Source organism: Chamaea fasciata, unplaced genomic scaffold (assembly GCF_029207755.1).
Source record: "Chamaea fasciata isolate MVZ Bird 193981 ecotype frontalis unplaced genomic scaffold, bChaFas1.0.hap1 SCAF_5, whole genome shotgun sequence".
Classification (NCBI taxonomy): Eukaryota; Metazoa; Chordata; class Aves; order Passeriformes; family Sylviidae; genus Chamaea; species Chamaea fasciata.
This window is the reverse complement of record NW_027094090.1, coordinates 71,187,888-71,202,348: the sequence shown is the minus strand read 5'-3', so window position 1 is coordinate 71,202,348 and position 14,461 is coordinate 71,187,888. Positions and strand designations below refer to the sequence as shown.

The 14,461-nt window shown below is 49.2% G+C and overlaps 3 pseudogenes; all 3 read right to left on the bottom strand.

The window, feature by feature from the left end:
• Window positions 1-1,973: 1,973 nt before the first annotated feature.
• LOC136290356 (pre-mRNA-splicing factor SLU7 pseudogene) lies at window positions 1,974-3,156 on the bottom strand (annotated as a pseudogene).
• Window positions 3,157-7,051: 3,895 nt separating this feature from the next.
• On the bottom strand, window positions 7,052-9,292 carry LOC136290305 (splicing factor Cactin pseudogene; annotated as a pseudogene).
• A 3,057-nt stretch (window positions 9,293-12,349) lies between these two features.
• Window positions 12,350-14,146, bottom strand: LOC136290306 (peptidyl-prolyl cis-trans isomerase-like 4 pseudogene; annotated as a pseudogene).
• Window positions 14,147-14,461: the final 315 nt, after the last annotated feature.

The following is a 14,461-nucleotide window of genomic DNA, read 5'->3' as shown; positions in this document are numbered from 1 at the left end:
ACCACAGCTGCAAAATTCGCAGTTCACCCAGGCAATTACAAGATTCGGTACAGCCCTTATACCAAATCAAATTTCTGTGAGTTCCTACAGAAGGAATCCTAATCCCCACAAAAAACCCACATGTTTCGACAGCCCTGTCAGCCAGAGCTGCCAGGCAGGAATCACAAAATGAGAGGAATGAAGGGAGAACAGAAAAAGGTTCAAAACCATATTGGAATAACAAAAGTTTATGTCAAAAGTACTGTAAACCTTAATAAAACTTCTTCCCACCATACTTAACAACTCCTCCTCATTTGCATAAGCCTATCACTACACCTTAGTCCTAACACCTCCATAAGAAAAACCCCAGATAATAAACAGAGCAGCCAGGTGTACCCATCCCCTCACCTGTGGCAAGTTTTTTGTCTCTCTTAAGTACCCAGTCATTATTGTCTCCGAGCAACACATACTGTATCAGCAGTTTGGAGTGCTGCTTCCCCAAAGAAGTGGCTTGCTGGAATCTCAAAATCTGATGGGAGTGGAAGGGTTGGAACAGTCGAAGGGTTGGGACAGGAGGGATAAGAATCTTAACATCATAGAATGGCTGGGTTGGAAGGGACCTAAAAGATCATCCATTTTCAAATCCCCTGCCTTGGGCAGGGACACCTTCCACTGGACCAGAGCCCCATCCAACCTGGTCTTGGACACTTCCAGGGATGGGGCAGCCACAGCTTCTCTGGGCAACCTGTGCCAGGGCCTCACCACCCTCAACAGGTGATAATTTCTTCCTGATATCCAATCTAACACTCCTCTCTATCATTGTGAAGCCATTCCCCCTTGTCCTGTACCTCCAGATCCCTTGTAAAGAGTCTCTCTCCATCTTTCCTGTAGGCTGCCTTCAGGCACTGGAAGGCCACACACCCAAAGCTTTTGTTCTCCAGTCACAACAATCCCAATTCTCTCAGCCTTCCCTCCCAGCAGAGCTGCTCCATCCCTCTGATCCCCTTGGTGTTCCTGCTCTGGACTGGCTCCAGTAGCTCCCATCCTTCCTGTGCTGGGATCCCAGGGCTGGAGGCAGCTCTGCAGGTGGGGTCTCACCTGAGCAGGACAGAGGGACAGAACCCCCCCTCCCCTCCCCTGCTGCCCACACTGGGGGATCAGCCTGGCACAGGGTATTCTGTGTCCCAGTGCACACAGCCAGGGCAGGGTCAATCTCACCCAGGAGCACCCCCAGGTCCTTTCTGGAAAATTTCCCTCTATTTTCCTGGGGAATAGTGCTGCGTTAGACACCAATTTTGCAGTGAAGATGACTGAAGAAAAGGAAAGCTGCAAACTCTCAAGAAGTTTCCTCCTCAGTGACTGTTGGTAAGGGTTAAGCATCCCCACCATGAACTGAAACACATGTGAAAGGCCCTTGATCAGAGGCTGTGACTGCTTCCCCTCCTCTCCCCTCCCCTCCCCTCCACTCCCCTCCGGGGTGCCATTATCCCCATATAAACTTCTGTGAAACCCCTGAGAGTCTGAGCCCAGATGATCAGACCCTTCGGAGTTTCCTCGGGTCTCAGCCCTGAATGGTGACTTGATGAGAGAGGCAGCCTTGATCCAGTTGTCTTGAAAAAGAACTTTAATAATACGAAAATAACAAACAATTAGGTGTACACAGTATAAAGAGGGAACTGGAAAAATGCTGTAACAAGGGGCTCAGAAGCATAAGGCCAAAAAGCCCCGGGCCTGGGTCAAACAGGGGTAGCTATACATCCTGGTGTGCGAGGGGAGTTAAGGTGGGGTCTGACAGAAGGGTCCAATAGGGGAGAATAATTAGGAATATTAAAATCTCTGCACCAAAAATCAACCTATGGTAACACAAAGAACTAAGAACTTTCTAGTAACAATTAGCATGGAGGGCATGTGAGCCAGCATCTTGCTTGTTGCACCTAAAACAGGGTTTCCTAGGGAATTATTCCAAGATTTTCTCTTCCCTGGGGAAACCATCTCTACACTTCTGTTTGAACTAACAGCAGTTCAGCTGGGGGTGGCATCTAAATGTTCTTGTCCTCCATACTTCTCTAGGATCTTTCCTTTCTGCTGTGCCTTGAAATCTTCTTTTTTCACTTTGAAGGATTTATAAAGGAGCTCTAATTTTGTAGGGTCAGCTTGAAGATGAACTTCGGAGCCTTTGTCATAAGACTCCCAGGCAAACAACTGAGCCTGTGCCATTGAAATGGTATCACCTGTGTAGCGAATGAAGTTGTCACCTGCATAACTAACTTCATGTGGGTTCTTGCCCACATTCGCATAAGGGTTCTCCCTCATCGCTCTTGTTTTGGGATCATAATAAGCAGAGTTTGGATCTAGATTCCTCAAGTATTTTGCAGTATCTTCCCGAATACGTAAATTTCGGACTGTGATGCGTCTTTTAGAGTCAAAGTTCTGCCCAGGCATATCAATATCATCTCTGTATTTCTCTTCATCTTCACCTTCGCTGTTATGATCTCTTCCTGTCTGTGGATTCAAATCCTCTTCTCCCCGCTGGTGTCTAGGGGAGTTAACTTGCTCCAGCTTCCCCAATGCAAACTCCTTCTGAAGCTTCTGAATTTTCAGTGTACATTTGGCCAAATCAACCTCGGAATATTCCTCGACAATTTTCATGTGCTCCTCTGGGTTATAGCCATTCCACCGGTCTCGCTTCCCATCGTAATCAAATGTCAGCTGAGGCTGCACATGTTCATCTGGGGCAATATTCATGCCTGTGTACTTTGCTCCAGCTTTCCTGGGTCTCTGCATGCAGTCTTTCTTTTGGTGTGTCAGTGCCCCGCAGTTCTCACAGGCTCCTTTGCGGTACTTCGTGGCCACACCATGCTCCCGAAGTCCTCGTTTGTACCAGTCTCCAGAGGAGTTATACAATTTCTGCTTCTCTGGCTGAAGTCTCTGATGCTTTAGTGTGGGTCTTTTAGAAGGGTCTATGTACCATGGTACTGAGGAGATGTACTGCGGAATGTGAGGGTTGATATCTTTTCCTTCTTCATCCACTTCAGCAGGTACATTTCCTAGTTTTCTCTGTTCCTCTAATTCTTTCTTTTTCCTCCAATCTTCCCTAGACATCTTCTTTGGTTCCTCCAGGCTCACATCATTTGCCCCTCCTGCCAGAAGGGAATTCACTGCTGCACCTGGGACCATTTTGGCTTTTTTCCTGTTGGGCCACATTGCCGCCCTATACTAGGTGCCAAAAACTGTTCTGGTTTGAAAACAAACCAATGGGAGATCCTAAGTCAGAACTGTCACCTTGTTGGTCAGGGGTGGCGGTATCAGTCCAATTAAATAGTGGCTGCAATGCTGTTGAAGTGACAGATGTGGTTCTGTTGAAGCAGATCCACAGCAGATCCTGTAGAAAGGTCTGGTCTTCCTCTGAAGGTCCAGTGGTGGTTATACAGTTCTTGTCCTCTGGGAATCCAGTAGGTAAGGCTGCCTGTGGTGTTTCAAAGCTTGGATTATATCCAGGTAGGAATGCTTGGTTCCTCCCCCTGTGTGGAACACCTCACAATGGGATGATTAACATCTTAATGGGCCCATTAGCAGAAGATAGTCCCTGGAGGGAGTTATCAGGGATGAGTCATGAAGGAGATAAGGAACACTGCTCCACCTGTTTTAACAGTTTACGAAGATGCTGCTAGAATACATACTTTTGGTTACATCTTACATTGTAAGGGAAGGGGCTGGAGCACAAGTCCTATGAGGAGCAGCTGAGGGAGCTGGGGGGGCTCAGCCTGGAGAAAAAGAGGCTCAGGGGGACCTTCTGGCTCTGCACAACTTGCTCGCAGGAGGGTACAGCCAGGTGCTCCATGGAAAAAGGGACAGGATGAGAGAAAACAGCCTCAAGCTGCACCAGGAGAGGTTCAGATTGGACATTAGGAAGAATTGCTTTACTGAAAGGGTGATTAAATATTGCAAGGGGCTGTCCAGGGTGGTGATGGAGTCCCCATCCCCAGAAGTTTTTAAGCGAAGACTGGACATGGAACTGGGTGCCATGGTCTGGTCTTTGGTCACAGGTTGGACTTAAGGATCTCAGAGGTCTTTTCCAACCTGAATGATTCTGTGATTCAGATATTCTCCTGTGCCACAGTCCACCTTCTGCTGATGGGAAGCACCAGCCCAAATGGGCAGAGTGTGTGGTAGTGGGGCAGATGGGAGGCTCTGTCTATTCAGCTGTGGCACTGGAGAACCTTCTTGGTCTGGTGTGAAAATAAATAGGCTTGCAGGCGTGGATAACACAGTGCTGGCACAGCAGAAGGCCCACCAAGCAGACAGGAAGGGAGCAGGAAGGTGCCTGGGAGCTCTGGGAGAACAGGAAAATGTTTTTAAACTACACAAGATGAGAAGCAGAGCAAGAGCACCCTGAGCACTGGCTTGCTGGTGGAAGTCCAGAGCAGAAACATTTTGTAGCGTTCACACCAAGTGCAGTCCTGCAGAATTTGTTGGGATGTTTTAAAGCCCTTGAAGTCCAGGTGAGGTTGGCTGTAGAGATTGACCCCAGGTGAAAGAGGAAAAGGGAGCAGCAGTAACTGGACACAGATAAACATCCTGTTATGCTGATAATACCATGTCATGCAGCAGGACACAGAAAAGGTGGGAGTCATGCTGATCTCTCTAGGGGGGCAATCTTGACACAATTTATTATTTCAGTTCCTAGAGATACAGATACCAGCATCAGACCTCACACCAAACAGGGTAAGGCACAGCGTGAGGACCCCTGGGACACTGCCTCCTATGTTTCACCTCCTGGAAGCTTTAGTCCTGAATAGAACCAGGCCTACGTGGTCCTTTCTGGGGCCTTATCTGCCTAAGTATGTGTGGTTCAGGAGAGTTTGATAAAATGACACCTGTTCTGTTTTTCCTCTTTCAATCAGAGAAAATAAGAGGTGAAATCAACTCTCGTGAAGGAAAAAAAAATACAAGTGGGGTCCCAAGTTCTTGTCTTGAAGGTGAGCCTGAGAATGGGTTAAAATAAGAATAAAAAATGCAAATGTTGAAGTAATTTCCCAATTTGGAAAACAGACACTAACAAACAAAAAAAAAAAAAGCCAACATAACAATGCCCATAAAACAAACCAAATCAGAATTCCCCTTCAGTTTCCAACTTGAACGAGGATCCAAAATCTGAGGAGAGGCACGGGAAATTGTGCAGGACCCCACTTTTAAGTTGCTCCATTTAGATTTTTTTTTTTTTTTTTTTGCTTTGACACCATTTTTTTCTCCATATTACCAGACACATGTATTTAATAGAGGGTAGGAAATTATACCATCACTAGTAAAATCTTTTCATTATCCAATTATACCATTGGTGCCAAAAGATTTTTGCTTCCAGCACAACCATCTAACTTATTCGTCCCTCTCCTCTCTCTCCTCCAAATTCTTTATATCTTTTTTCTCCCATGTGCCTGGGCACCTGTGTGCCCTTTTACTCTTTTGTGATTGGTCAACTGTGGTGACAAGTAGAGAAATTACAAAAGAAAGGCCTCATAAAACCAGGCCTTGTTCTGCTACATTACTAGCTGGCACTTTCCAAGTGCAGCTAAGTAGTTTGCAAGTTCTCCTGAGAAAGTTCCAGAAGAATGAAAGTCAGTTAAGAACAATCTAATCTTGGGGTGAAAAACAAGTGCATCTGCAGTAAACAATTAACCTGTCCCCTGAGAATCAGTAAAGGAAATATGCAAATAATTCAAGAACAGGGAGATCTGATGGACAAGCCAAACAAATGGCCTTTACTAACCAATCAAGGAATTGGTAAGGAAACTATTAAGCAATTAGAATTGCACACGAGGTCTGTGAAAACTGTATAAAATGAGTTGTGTGAATAAGGATTCAGCTTTCCCTGCATAAAGAAACTGAGTCCAGGGTGATTCGCTGCAACATGTGGTGACCCCAAAGATGTGCTTGAATCGAGATGAACAGCCTGTCACAATTGAAGAAGGCGAAATGAGCCAAGCTGACCATGGGACTTGGCAGTAAGACTTAGAGGTAGAATATACAAAGTTACAAAAGGAAGATTGCAGCTGGCTCCGTGTATGATATTGCTGTTCATCTAAGAGACCTGTTGTAGATATGGGGCGGTGCAGTGGGTCTCCCCTCACCCCAGCCTGGCTGCTGCAGCTCTGTTGGTTTTTTTCTTTTTTTTTTTTTTTTTTTTGGGGGGTGGGGGAGTGGGGAGGGCGTTTGCTTGTTTGTTTGGTTTTGTTGGGGATTTTTTGGTTTTTTTGTGGGTTTTTTTCAGGATATCATGGCTAAAACAGCCCTTTTTTTATTTATACCTAATCTCAGGGTCCTTCATGATCAATGCAAAGATGGAGTAAAGCCTCAAGAGCATGCCCAGTGCTGGGCCAGGCCTTGGGGACATTCATGCAAGAGTGTCTGTGCTGTGGGATAAGACCCCCCCACCACCCCTGTTGTGTTGCCTTCCCTGGGGATGTTCTCCCAAGCCTGCCCTGGCTAGCCTTGGCACCAGTGACAAGTCCAGTGCAGCTCAGTAGACTGGCCAGCCGAGCTGATCTGGTGGGTATAGAGTGATGGTATAGAGTGATGAAGGTGAGGAAATGAAGACAGGACTCTGATGAGGGGTCTGCCACTGATGTTTATTGGTGCCCCGCAAGGAGCAACGTCACCTCCAGGGAGTCTGCCTCAGCAGAGTGCAGGCAGCCCTGTGACACCAACTTTTAACAGGGGGAAGAGTAAGGGGAAGGATAAGGGAAGGAACCAATAGGAATAAGTCTGGGAGTGGCTCTGCAGGTGAGGGACTTCTCCAGGGACCAATCCCGGAGGGGAAGGAGGGAACAGTCGAGATCCTGTCCAATCACTCAACGACCTCACAGGAACTTTCTAGACCTAGGGTGAGGCCTCGAAGTGACAGACAGGACCCCGGGGGTTACATAACATAAGATTGACAGTTAACCGAAACAGAGAACAAACCATATGGAGAAAGAACATGGGGGGTACAGAGAACAAACCATGAATATATACATTAAACAAATAAACTGAAAACACACCACTGCACACCCCTGACAGGTGTCTGAACAGCCGCTCATCGGCGGTAACGGTAACGCTTGAAGTGGAACCAAAGCTGGAAGATGCCATTGGCAAACTGGCAGCGGAAGCCGTGGCGGTGGGAATACTCCCATTCCCTGCTGACGATCTTGAAGGCGATGTCCTCATACGGTGGCCCAGCATGGAAGCGCAGGATGGCAAAGTCCTTGTTGTCCTGGCAGGCCTCCAAGAAGTACTCGGGTGTCGAGTGCTTGTCAATGAGGTCGGGGTAGAAGATGTTGAACTTATAGCCCTGAACAGTCTTGGGGGGGGGATTGTCAAAGTCGTAGTGGGTCTGGTTGTACTTGTTCCACTCAAAGCCTGTGTGCACACGGTTGAAGAAGCGGGGCTTGCGTGACCGGTACTTGTCAGCCCACAGGTAGGCCTTGCCCGTGAGCGGCATCTCCACACTGAACTGCGCCTCATCTGCACCCATGCCCTGCTTGGCTTTACGGAAGAAGATGTCCTCGGTGCTCTTGGAAGCATCACCTGTCACCTGGAGCTGCTGGCGCAGGAGCAGCAGACGGTGCATGTCCTCCTTGGCCTCGAGCACGTGGGCATCAAAGGGCAGCTCGTTGGGGCCCAGCAACCGGGGGCTGTACTTGCCCGCATCGTAGTCATCCAGGCTCTGCCGGATCAGATCCTCTTCCATCTGCACAGCCTTCCCCTGAGCCTCTGCCTTGGCCACCGTGTCCTGCTCTCCCTCTGGCTCTGAGGATGGCCCTGACTGTGCCTTAAGGCTCTTCTCGGGATCCAGCCTGCATGTAAGGGAGGACAGAGGACCGTCACTGTGGAAAGCTGACTCCCCTTTGATCATGGGAAAGACTCGTTCACTCTCCACACCCTGCTCCTGCTTCAGCTTGTACAGCTTCTGACGCAGCACGTCCTGGTGCTGCTCCCGCAACCTGGCCCGAGCCATGTAAGCCCTCAGCTGCTGCAGGAGGCTCTCCCAGTACCCGATGTCCAGGCTGGGCCCTCCCGCCCGGATCTTGCTCTCGATGCCCTGGTACAGAGCTTGCAGCTGGTTGTATGTCTTCCCCTTGAACACGGCCTGCACATCTGAGCTGACAGAGACATTGACACCATCCCGACGCTCCCCTGGTCCTCCTTTCCCAGAGGCCTCCAGCTTGCGGAGCTTGGCTATCTCATCCTCTGTGATGATGGTCATGTCCCTCCAGAAGGCCACGTTCTTCCCTTGCTCCAACTCCATGTACACCTGGATGTCCTCCACCAGGTCCTCCATGTCAGAGATGGTCAAGCCATTTAGGAAGGTGTAGGGCTCGTGCATCTCCACAGCCAGGTCATCGTCCTCTGCACTGATGTACTTGGCCAGAAGATCAATGGGTTTTGCTCTCCCATCCCGAATTCGAATCTTAGACCGCAGCCTGGCCTGCTGCAGGTGGAAGTTCTCCTCCTGCTCTTCCCAGGTTTTGACGTGCTCTGCCTCTTTCTCACGCTGCAGCATCTCCAGCTCCTGCTCCCGCATGGCTTTTTCCTGCTCCCGCTCCAGGCGCAGCTGCTTCACCTTCTGCAGCTCTAGGCGATTGTCCTCCTGGATTTGCTTGTTCCTCTCCTTCAGGTCCTTCTCATCCAGATGGCTGATCCCTTTCTTTTCCAGTGCCTTGCTCCAGATGAATGTGCCCAGCAGGTTATTGTCCCCAAAGGGGTTGTTGATGTTGGTGTAACCCATGTACTCCTCACCCCAGCCCATCTTCTCCCACTTCTTTCTCTCCTTGGCCTCCTTCTTGGCCAGCCTCCGTGCTCGCTTCTCCTCAGGCGTCTCCAGGGCCTTAAGCAGAGCTGCCTGTTTCTTCTTCTCCTCCTTCATCCTCAGCCGCTCCTGCAGGCTCAGCTGCTGCCCTGGCTCCTTCTGGCCCTGGGGCTGTGGCAGGGAGGGGGAGCTGACAGAGGACACTGAGGACTTGGGTCCATCCCTTCTACGGGACCGTGAGCACTGTTTCCTCCAGTCCTTATGGTGCCGGCCCCGGCTGCTGCTTCTTTTCTTCTTTTTCCATTTCTGTCTCTCATCACCGGAGTCTGAGCTCGAGCTCGGCTCCTGGTGTCGGTCCCGACTCCAGCCCTTGCTCTGGCTGAGGTGTCGCTGCCTACAGCTCCTGGACTGTGAGCACCCCTGATCCTGCTCCCTTTCCCAATCCCAGTCCCGTTCCTTTTCCTGGTCCCGGTCTCTTTCCTGCTCAGAGTAGCCGCCCCGGGCCACACTGGGTGACCTGGAACCCATCAGCAGCAGAGGTGTGGCGGGGTTAGTCAGCCAAGAGAGGGACAGACCCTGCCGTGCTGCTGGCTTCCTCCCACCACCTTCACCGTTCCTCTCCTCACACTCTGGTTCTGTTGAAGCAATGATCCTGTAGACAGATGTCGTTCTCCTCTGAAGGTCCAGTGGTGGTGTAAATGGGACTAGTCTTCCTTTGAGAAGCCAGTGGAAAAGGCTGGCATGGAGTTCCAAATCCCAGATTATATCCAGATAGGAATGCTTGGCTCCTCCCCCTGGGTGGAGCATCTCCCAATGGGATGATGCCATTTTATCAGTCAGGCAGTGATGGGCCATTAACAGAAAATATCTCCCTGGGTGGGGAATGGGTCATGGAAGTGATAAAGAACACTGCCCACCTGGTTTTAACAGATGGCCTATCAAAAGAAGGTACCATCCCCCTCCCCCCCAGAGTCATGAGGAATGGGTCACAGAAGAGAAAAGAACACCTCCCTGACCGGATTCACAGATGATAATAGAACACATCTTGCATTGCAACCCAAGATAATGAATGAGGTGAAATGAGCCAAGCTGACTGTGGGACTGGGCAGTGAGACAGGATTCATAGATGGAATATACAAAGTTGCAAAAGGAAGATTGCAGCTGGCTGGGAGTACGGCATTGCTGTTCATCTAACAGACCTGTTGTAGATATGGGGCAGTGCAGTGGGTCTCCCTCCACCCTGGCTTGGCCACAGATTTTGGGGTGTTTTTTTGTTTGTTTGTTTCTTTGTTTGGTTTTGGTTTTGGTTTTTTTTTAAAGAAAAAATTTATGTTTATTATATTAGTTCCCCGCCATCATTTCCTTTCCTTGTCCTTCATCTGTACTTGCCTTTTTACCTATTCTAAGTGTAATCTCTCTCCTGAGAAAGGCTGCAGCTCTGATGCCTGTCTTTCTTCTCACCCTTGGTTCTCTCCGTACAGCGTTCTTTGTCTTTCCATCAGAATACTTCATTTTTTGGTCCTCTTCTAATCGTCTTCAGCGTGGTGGTGGTTTTTCTTCTTCTGTTTTTTAGCCAAGTGCAACTGACTTGTGTGACACTCTTCTACATCCTCATCCAGCACAAGGTCATACTTGACGTCTTGCTTTGATTTTACCTTTTCTTTCAGAGCGAATTTCAAAGGTTTATTCACAGAATTCAAAGAGTTCACAGAATTCACAGAATGTCTAAGTTGGAAGACACCTACAAGATTATCAAGTCCAACCCATGCCCTAACACCTCAACTAGATCATGGCACTGAGTGCCACATCCAGTCTTTTTTTAAAAACATATCCAGGGATGGTGACTCTACCATGTCCCTGGGCAGACCATTCCAATACTTTATCACCCTTTTTGTAAAACCTTTTCCCTAATATCCAACCCTTGACACAGCTTGAGACTGTGTCCTCTCATTCTGTCAGTTGCTGCCTGGAGAAAGAGACCAACCCTCACCTGAATACAGCCACTTTTTGGGGGGTTGTAGAGAGTGATAAGGTAACCTCTGAGTCTCCTTTTCTCCAGGCTAAACAACCCCAGCTCCCTCAGTCGTTCCTCACTGCGTTTGTGTTCCAAGCCCCTCACCAGCCTCGTTGCCTCCTCTGGATGCACTCAAGCATTTCAATGTCCTACCTAAACTGAGGGGCCAGAACTGGATACAGCACTCAAAGTGTGACCTCACTACTGCAGGGGAAGAATGACTTCCCTGCTCCTGCTGGCCACACCATTCCTGATACAGGCCGGGATGCCATTGGCCCTCTTGGCCACCTGGGCACACTGCTGGCTCATGTTCATCTGCTGTCACCAGAACGCCCGGGTCTCTTTCTGCCTGGGCACTGTCCAGCCACACCAACCTCAGCCTATAACGCTGCAGGGGGTTATTGTGGCAAATGTGCAGGACTCGACACTTGGACTCATTAAACTTCTTCTTGTTAGACTCTGCCCATCCATCCAACCATTCCAGGTCTCTTCACAGAGCCCTTCTACCTTCCAACAGATTGACACATGCTCTCAGCTTAGTATCATCTGCAAATTTACTAATGAAAGACTCAATTCCATCATCCATGTCATCAATAAAAATATTGACCAGAACAGGCCCCGGCACAGACCCCTGAGGAACACCACTGGTGACTGTCTGCCAGCTGGATGCAGCACCACTGACCACCTCTCTCTGGGCCCCGCCATCCAGCCAGTTCCTAACCCAGCAAAGAGTGCTCCTGTCCAAGCCCGGGCTGCCAGATTTTCCAGGAGTATGCTGTGGGAGACAGTGTCAAAAGCCTTGCTGAAGTCCAAATAGACAACATCCACAGCCTGTCCTGCATCCACCAGGCAGGTCACTTGGTCATGAAAGGAGATCAGGTTGGTCAAACACAACCTACTCCTAAACCCGTGCTGGCTGGGTCTGAAACCCTGGCTGTCCTGTAAATTATGTGTGATGACACTCAGTACAATCTGTTCCACTACCTTACCAGGTACTGAGGTCAGCCTAACCGGCCTATAGTTACCAGGATCCTCCTTTCCACACTTTTTATGAATGGGCATCACTTTGGCCAACTTCCAGTTATCTGGAACCTCAGCAGTGAGCCAGGACTGTTGGTAAATGATGGAGAGTGGCTTTGCAAGCTCATCTGCCAGCTCTCTCATCACCCTGGGATGGATCCAAACTGGTCCCATGGATTTATGAATATCCAAGCATCTCAGCAGTTCTCTGACTGCCTCCTCCTGGATAACAGAGGAACTATTCTGTTTGCTGACGCCATCTACCAACCCAGGAAGACAGTTGTCCTGAGGAAAAGTCATTAAAGAAAAAAAAAATTAGAGCAAGGAGTTTATTTAGAGCACAAATGGCAGAATGCAGAATACTCCTGCAGGCAAAGCTATTTGCACCTGAGTTATGCAAATCACCTGCAGTACACAAAGAGCTGTGAGAGCAACAGCTACAATCTACTGATACAATTTAAAATGGAAAATGAGCCAGGACTGAACTGTGCCGGGCCGGCCCACACAGCCATGCCTGTCTCTGGGTTCTGTGTGAGCTGTGCCAGGCAGGCTTACACAGCTGTGCCCCTCTCCAGGTTCTGTTTGATCCCAGCTGTGTATTTCCCATAGAATCTCTCAGCCTTCCGGTTGAACTTGGCATTCCTCTCATTGATGTAGTCGATGTCGGCGTCGTCATTGTAGGGCCGCCGCCGGCTGTACTTCTTCCTCTTCTCCATCTGTTTCTCCAGGTCCGCCACCATCCTGTCCACCCCTTCCTTGGAGGGCACATGGGTGCCATGCAGGATGCTGTCTGAGGTGGGGTACAGGGCTTCCCTGTACTGCTCCTTGAGCTTCTCGTACTGCTCCAGGTTGGGTTTGATCTGCCTGGTCAGCCTCTGGTACTGCCGCAGCTGTGCCGCCGCGTAATCTGAGAACCCCAGGTCGGGATTTTTCTTCTTCTTCCTCTCCCACCTCTCGGCGTCCTCGGCGCTGATCTCCAGCAGTTTCACCCGGTCGTAGTCCTCTCCCCTGGCTGCACATTCCTTCTTCTTCTCCTGCACCTGCAGCTCCCACTCCAGCCGAGCTTTTTTAGCTTCCCAGTTTGGGGGCAATTTCAGCCTTTTGTCCTCCTCCACCACCTCCTGGCTGTTCAGCTTGCAGGCCTCGTACCGCTTCATGCGCAGCTCCCGGAACCGCCGCAGCCGCTGCTCCTGCCTCTGCTCCGCCACCATGGCTGGGCCAGGCTCATCCTGCTCCTGGCTCCCAACATTGGCCTCAGGCAACTCCAGACTGCTGAGGGCTGACACCGCTGCCGCCATCACACCCTGCCCACACTTCTCACGTTCCTTCTCATAGTCCTTGAAATCTTCCTTGGTATACCGCCCACCTTTTCCCTTCCATTTAATCTTGGCAACAGACTGGCTAAAATCCACGTGGATCTGTCTGTCATCTATCAGCACATTGTCCATTCTCAAGTAGGCTTTCTCACAGTCTTCCTCCTTTTCAAATTCTATGAAAGCATAACAAAGAGATTCACCAGTCTTCCAGTCTCGGATCACTTCGCAACTTTGAATGGGACCAAAGCGGGAAAATATTATCTCCAGGTCCTCAGCTGTGGTCACAGGATTCAGTTTACAAACAAACAGCACATTTTCTGGTGGCTTGATGTCTGCATCTGGCAAGTCTCCCACCATTTCCAGAAGAATAGCACGAGTTTTTGCTTCTTGTTCTACCTGCATTTCTTCTATTTCGTCTGCAGACCGTCCTTTCATGTCATCTATTTCTTCATCTGCTCCGATTCTGCCACTGTCCAGCTGTTCCTTTGTAGGTTCTGGTGAGCGATCAGGAACACACAAGCCAGGTGGATCATCAAAGGGATCATGTAAAATGACTGTGTGATTTATCCTGATATCTTGATATGGGATAAAATCCTTATCTACAAAGGTTTCATTAATTCTCATCAATACATCCATTCCTTCCGTCACTTCTCCAAACACTGTATGTACACCATCAAGGTAATCCAGGTTTTCCCCTGTGGTAATGAGGAACTGTGATCCATGCTGATCACTGCCATTGTTCACCATTGACACAGTTCCTTTCTTCTTGTGCTTGATTCTGGGCACCTTTTCTGCCTCAAAAAATCTGGCTTGATCACCATACAGTTGACAAAATATGGATTCCCCTCCATGGCCAGTTCCCACGGGGTCACCGGCTTGTATCATGAAATCCCTCTGAACATTATAAATAAGACAGTAGTTGTAGTACTTGACTTTGCAGAGCTTCAGGAAATTCAGACAAGTACGGGGACGCTCCTCTGTGTACAGGTCAATGACCAGGTCGCCCATCGTGGTCTCCAGCAGCACTGCCATGCTCTCAGGCAAATAGGAGCAACAGGTTTTTACTAGGAAAATTAAAATCAAATGTAGTAGTACAAAAAACACTGAGAGAGTCGGAATATAACCTGACACCCTGCTGGTCTGGGTGTTGGTAGCAGTCGGAATAAATGGTAGCTGCAGTCCTCCGGGAGTGCCAGGTGAGGTTCTGTTGACACAGTGATCCTGTAGAAGGATGTCGTTCTCCTCTGAAGGTCCACTCCTGGTAGTGTAGATGGCACCAGTCTTCCTCTGGGAATCCAGTGGAAAAGGCCTGCTGTGGAGTTCCAAACCTCAGATTATATCCAGGAA